This window comes from Chrysochloris asiatica, unplaced genomic scaffold, assembly GCF_000296735.1.
Source record: "Chrysochloris asiatica unplaced genomic scaffold, ChrAsi1.0 scaffold00089, whole genome shotgun sequence".
In the NCBI taxonomy this organism is placed as follows: Eukaryota; Metazoa; Chordata; class Mammalia; order Afrosoricida; family Chrysochloridae; genus Chrysochloris; species Chrysochloris asiatica.
In genome coordinates this window covers 6,233,151-6,239,988 of record NW_006408607.1, presented here as the reverse complement: position 1 = coordinate 6,239,988, position 6,838 = coordinate 6,233,151, and positions in this window count along the sequence as shown.

The following is a 6,838-nucleotide window of genomic DNA, read 5'->3' as shown; positions in this document are numbered from 1 at the left end:
CTCTTATCTTTCGACTGAGTTCCAGGTGGTATTGCCATGTCTGCCAATCTCTGGTTGTTATCTGTTCTTGCTGGTTTTCATTCCAAAGAACTCCCTTTATGATGTTTTGAAGCTCTGCATTGGCTTTGACAAAATCTCTTAGCTTCTGTTTATCCTGGAATGTTTTGATTGCACCATCGTATTTGATTGACAGTTTTGCTGGATAGATGATTTTGGTTGGCAGTTTTTTTCTTTTAGGGTTTTATATATGTCTCCCCATTGCCTTCTTGACTGCATGGTTTCTGTTGAGAGGTCAGAGCTTAATCTGATTTGCTTGGCTCTGCAGGTAGCACTTCTCTTTTTCCTGGTTGCTTTTAGGATTCTCTCCTCTTTGATTTTGGAGAGCTTGATTATGATATACCTCAGTGATTTTCTTTTGTAGTCTATCCTTCCTAGAGTATGTTCAGCTTCTTGAATGTTTATCTTCTCATCCTTCAAGAAGTTAGGAAAATTTTCTTCCAGAAGCTCTTCAATTATCTCTTCTGTAGACTTCTGTGATTCTACCTGTTCTGGAATGTCAATAATTCTTAAGTTACTCCTCTTCATGTTATCCAGCATGAATCTTAGACTCTCTTAAGATTTTTTAATCCTTTTTTCTGCTTGCTCTTCTATCTTAGCAGTATTAAGAGATTTGTCTTCCAGTTCGCTGGTTCTGGCTTCCATCTCTTCCATTCTATTCCTTTGCCCTTTCAGTGTAGTGTCCACTTTGGTATTTTATTATTAATCATCTGGACTTCTTTTTTAGTGATCTGCATTTGAAAGGTTGCTGTTGTTGTTGGGTGCCACAGAGTCGGTTACTCACAGTGACCCTATGTACAAACACTGTAACATGCTCACAATTGTCATGCTCGAGCCCATTGCTGCTTCCACTGTGCCAATCCATCTTGTAGGGGGTCTTTCTTTTTTTTTTTTCTGACCCTTCACTTAACCAAGCATGGTGTCCTTCTCCAGGGACTGGCCCTTCCTGATAACATGTCCACAGTCTGAGAGACAAAGTCTCACCATCCTGGATTCTAAGGGGAGCATTCCGGCTGTACTTCCTTCAGCATAGCTCTTTTGGAAGGTTCTAGTATGAAGTCCTATGGAGTACAGTACTCCTTCTATAACACATAGTTGGCATGAGTCAGAATCAACTCAACAGCAATTGTTTTGGCTTTGGGGTTTTGTTTTTGGAATATAGGGATGATGGGAGTCCCTGCCTCACAGCACTGTTAAGAGAATAAATGAATTAGCCCTTGTCAATGCAGTCCTTGGAACAGGGCTATTAGAACAGGGCTGTGTACATGCCTAACATGCCATAAATGCTATCTCTCATCATTATTATTACATTCTTCACTGGGGAACTGATCAGAAAACTTCCTTAAAAATTCCTAATACAACTGCTTCTACCTTCATTCCCCTTGAGATTCTTTCAAAAACGAAAACAAACAAACAGCACGTCATTTAACCTTCTGGGGTTATAGTCTAGATTTTGCAGCAGAGGGAATTTTGACCCAAGGAGGCAAAATAACAAGGAAGGAATCAACTCCTCTAATAATTGCCTAGAAATCAAGCCCAGGCTTGGTTTTTAACTTGGTTTTAAAACTCATGAGCTTTCCACTTCACTGTATTGTGTCTCCTACAGAGGAGAAGTGCATGTATAGGGTTCACTAGACTGTAGTAGATGCCACGTTTTTCTCCTGTGAAGCCACTGGGGGAAATTTGATCCATCAACCTTTCCATTAGTAATCAAGCACTCACCCGTTGTGCTACAAGGACTCCTCTTTGTTTTTGTCCGCAAGCCCAGACAGGAAACTGTTTGAATTGAGGATTTGGGTTCCCTGCAATCTTTGGACTTTCTGACTGGAGGGGATGATAAGATAATGGCAGTTATCTTAGGCTATAACATCTGAGAAAACCAAAGCTGGTCCTTTGCTGATAAAAGGACTGGCACTCCCAGACCTGGGGAATCTGCCCCAATGGCAGTTAGTTATCTACCCATCTCCTTAGATAAAGTGTGACCAGAAGGTGAAGTTGCCATGTGTGTCACTACCTTTTGTCTTAGATCCCTGTTGCTATAGAAATACAACAAATGAGCCATTTTAAAGAATAGAAAGTCATATTCTCATGGATCTGGAGCCTAAAATTCTAAATCAGGCTCTCAGCCATGTTGATTCATTCCTTGTTGGAAGTTATGGGCATTCCGTGGTTCTTTAGCTTGTAGACAATCTTCCCTCATGTGTGTGCCTCTGGTTTAATCTGCTCTTGTTATAATTCAAACACAATTAGATTTAGAATCCACCCAACTCAGGTAGAATCTAAACAGCATAACAAAGAAAACCTTATTTCCTAAATCCAAACAAGATTACATCCACAGGTTCAAGGGACAGGAATTCACATGCATATTTTGAGGGGACACAATTGAACCCATGCTATTGTTGTTGTTAAGTACCGTCAAGTTGGTTCCAACTCATAGTGACCCTGTAGAGGGTTTCCAATGAGCAGCTGATGAGTTTGAGCCATCATCCTTATGGTTAGCAGTCCTATAGCAACGCACCAGGAACCCATAGTACTGTTCAAACTGATTCTTGAGCCAAGCTCATGAGAGAGGCATATGAACAAAAGGAGAAAAAGAGAAAGCTGCAGAAAGGGGCAACGCTGTTGGGGGCACAAGCCCTGCTGACTGGTGTCTCTAGCACCAGTGACTCTCTAATAGACCTCAACCACATCCACAATTCTTTTCATGATACATTAATCTCAAGTACTGGACTGAGACCAACCTAATGTGGTCTCGCCTTGCTACATTAACTCACTGATTTGAAAGGAGTTCTAGAATGTCAGCTAGGACAGATGCAGGGAAATTTGAGACCTCTCTCTGCCCTTTACTTCCACCTTATGCTTACCCTATGTCCACTCCATCACCTTGCAGTGGAAAAGGAGACAATGGTCATGTTGGCTCTGGGCTAGTCAAGTGGGTGACCTGGCTAGGACGGAATGACTGAATAAGCAAACTGACAATGGCCAAATCATATATACAAATATGACTGCAACCCACAAACTGTAGCAACCAATTAGAAAATCAAACTGCAATCTTTATAACAATGGGCCCACTATGGTCAGGACTTGATTAATAGTTGACAGCTTCCTTAATTTTGCCCGTACTTCCAAACTAGGGTCAATAAGAGAAAAACACTTGAACCCATTGCTGCTGCCACTGTGCCAATCCATCTCATTGGCAGTTTTCCTCTTTTTCGCTGACCTTCCACTTTACCTAGCATGATGTCCTTCTCCAAGTACTGGTCCCTCCTGATAACATGTCCACATCATCACGGTCAACTCTACTCTTCCCCACTCATATTTTGGGGCTCATTTTCTGGCACTATATCTGACAGTAGTCTGGTGATCTTCATCATGTTTCAATATTCGGTATTCTGTTGCTGACAGTGTCCCACTGCTATTCAAAGGGTTTTCCTCCTCTCCTTTTTCTAAGTCTGTCTTAGTCTGGAAGCTCAGCTGAAACCTGTCCCTCGTGGGTGACCCTACTGGTATTTAAAATACTGGTGTCATAGCTTTCAGCGTCATAGCAACACACAAGTCACTACAGTACAACAAACTGACAGACAAGTGGTGGGAGGAGCTGTCAGCCTAGTGGATTTGGAGCTGTAGTGCTACCTGCAAGGTCAGCGGTTCAAATCTACCAGTTGCTCTGTGAGAGAAAGATGAGGCTTTCTGTTCCTGTAAAGATTTATAGCCTTGGAAAGCCTATACTATGAGTTGGTAACACAACCACCACCACCATGATCACATCCTGGGGGACCATTACATTGAGAACCATGGACTTGATACATAGTTTTCAGAGACATAATTTTATCCATGACAGTCAAGGTATCAATGTTGGTACAGTTTTGTGTGCTTCCTGAGCTGAGCTGCTCTCAGAAATTCTCCTGTGATGTCTTTGGGTACACGTTGATACCAATAACGCCTGGGCCTAACTTCCCCACATTTCACCTTATTCACCACGATCCAGTCCAAAGTCCTCCTCTGAAGGAGAGCTTATCTACCCTTCTGGGTCCATATCTCACTCCCTGACTGCCCCACAGGGCATGAACATCTCCCAGCTCTCTGTCACTCCCCTCACCTCCTGGACTTTGTACCCTTTTCTTAGAAAGCTCTTCCCTTCTCCCTTTCCTCCCCAGGTCCTGTCATTTACCAGGGAGTAGCCAGACTTCAGTGCTGTGCTTCAGATGTCACCCCTTTAAGGAAGCCCTTGTTCATCATGCTCCTCTCTGCTCTGGAGTTGGGTCCTCTTACTCACCCTGCACGGGCTTCTCAGAATCAACAAAATTGTGTGTATTTAGGGCTCTCCCTTCTACCAGCTACCATCAAGTCTGTTCCAAATCATGGCGGTCCCATCCATGTGTGTCCGAATAGAACTGTGCTCCTCAGGGTTTTCAATGACTGACTTTCTCATCAGGCCTATCTCTGAAAATACTTCTAGTGAACTGAGACTTCCAGCCTCTTAGTTAACAGTGAATGTATTAATCATGTGCACCATCCAGAGACTATAAGCACAGGACTGGTGCTTTACTTGTTGGTGCTGTTCAGTACCGCTGAGTCAGTTCTGACTCATAGCGACCTTGTATAGGATGTCCGAGGAGTGGCTGGTGAGTTTGAACCCTCAACCTTGTGATTCAAACTGACCTTATGGTCCAGTGCTTCACCTACAGCACCACACCAGGACGTATTTTCTAGAGTGTGGTCTTTATATACCTGGGACACAGGAGATGTTTCTAGTTGGGACCCATATGGACTCGTAAAATTTCAGTAGCTGTGCATTTCCTTTAAAATTTGTTGCTTTTGTTAAGTGCCATCAAGTTGGTTTTGACTCACAACGACCCTGTATAGGCTTTCCGAGGAGTGACTGATGGGTTAGCAATCCAGTGTTTATCAAACAGCACCACACCAGGACTCCCTGGTCATTGGTGGTGGTGGTGGTTATGTGTCATGGAGTCAGTTCTGACCCATATAGGGTTTCTGAGGCTGTAAATCTTTATGGGAGGAGAAAATTTCATCTTTCTTCTGCAGAATAGCTGGTAGATTTGAACTGCTGACCTTGAGGTTAGCAGCTCGACTCATAACCACTACTCTACCAGAGCTCTTTAGAGGGGGAAAAAAAATGGGACTTACAACTCCAACCCATGATTTCAGGGATATTTGTTTAAATCCACCAGCTGCTCTTTGGAAACCCCATGCAGGGTCGCTATGAGTTGAAACCAACTCGAGGCACTTAACAACAACAACAATAATTTAGGATGAAGCAGAGGTCCCCGGGTGATGGGGCAAATAGTTTGTGCTCAACAATTAACCTGAAGGTGTGTGGCTCAAAGCCATCCAGTGGTGCTGTAGACTAAAGACCTGTGATCTGCTTTCATAAAGATTACAGTTTTGTTTTGCTCTGTTTTGTTAAAAAGCCTATGAAACAGTTCTACTCTGTAACACATAGGGGTTGCCATGAGTTAGAATTGACTTGACGAAACGGGTTTTGGTTTTGTTACTGTTGTTCTTAAAATGACGCAAGAGTAGGTGGCAACGTGAGTGAGTTCATTGCCAACTCAGAAGTTGTAGGGAGACGGAACACACATTCTGTAGAGGAGAGGGTAATACCTGTCTGTGGGCTGGGAAATTTCATTCAATCCTTACAAAAAAGGACTATGAAATAGATGTTTTGCTCACAGTTTTGAGATAAGAACACTGCTCAAGGTCACAGAAACATGTATGTGAAGAGGTCAGGGTATGCTTGCAGGTTGGACTGACCCCTCCTGCTCAGCCTCCTAGCTAAGCTCATGCAATGGTCTTCATCCATCTGTCTGTTTCTCTCACTCGAAGCCCTGGTGTCACTGTAGGATAAGCACTGGATTACTAACCACAAAGTCAGTAGTTCAAACCCACCAGTTGCTCTGTGGGAGAAAGATGAGGCTTTCTGCTCCTGGAAAACTTTATAGGGTCACTATGATTTTGGTTCTTCTTTTGATGCTTTCTGCATCATTCAGTAATTTGTCCGGAGAATCCTTCAATAACAAAAATCGAGCCTTGAATTTTTTCTTCATTTCCCCGAGCTTGAGAAATGCTGAGCGTATTCTTCCTTTTTGTTTTTCTGACTCCAGATCTTTGCACATTTTGTTGTAATATTTGACTTTGGCTTCTTGAGCTGACCTTTGAAATTTTCTGCTCAGCTCTTGGACCTCCTCATTTCTTCCACTTGCTTTAGCATCTCTACATTGGAGAGCAAGTTCAGTGACTCTTCTGACATCCATTTTGACCTTTTCCTTCTTTCTTGTCTTCTTAATGACTTTTTGCTTTCTTCATGTGTGATGTTCTTGATGTCATCCCACAAAGCTTATGGTCTTCGGTCTTTAGTGTTTAATGTATCGAATCTGTTCTTCAGATGATGCCAAAATTCAGGTGGGCTATATTCAAGGTCATATTTTGGTTCTCGTGGACTTATTTTCATTTTCTTCAGCTTCAGTTTGAATTTCATATGAGTAATTGATGGTCTGTTCCACAGTCTGCCCTGGCCTTGTTTTCACTGATGATATGGAGCTTTTCCATCCTTTTTCCACAGATGTAGTCAATTTGATTTCTATGTATTCCATCTGGTGAGGTCCATGTGTATAATCATCTCTTACGCTATCTTAAAAAGGTATTTGAAATGAACAAATCATTAATGTTGCAGAATTCTATCATGCATTCTCCAGCATCATTTCTATCACCAAGGCCATATTTTCCAACTACTGATCCTTCCTCTTTGCTCCCAACCTTT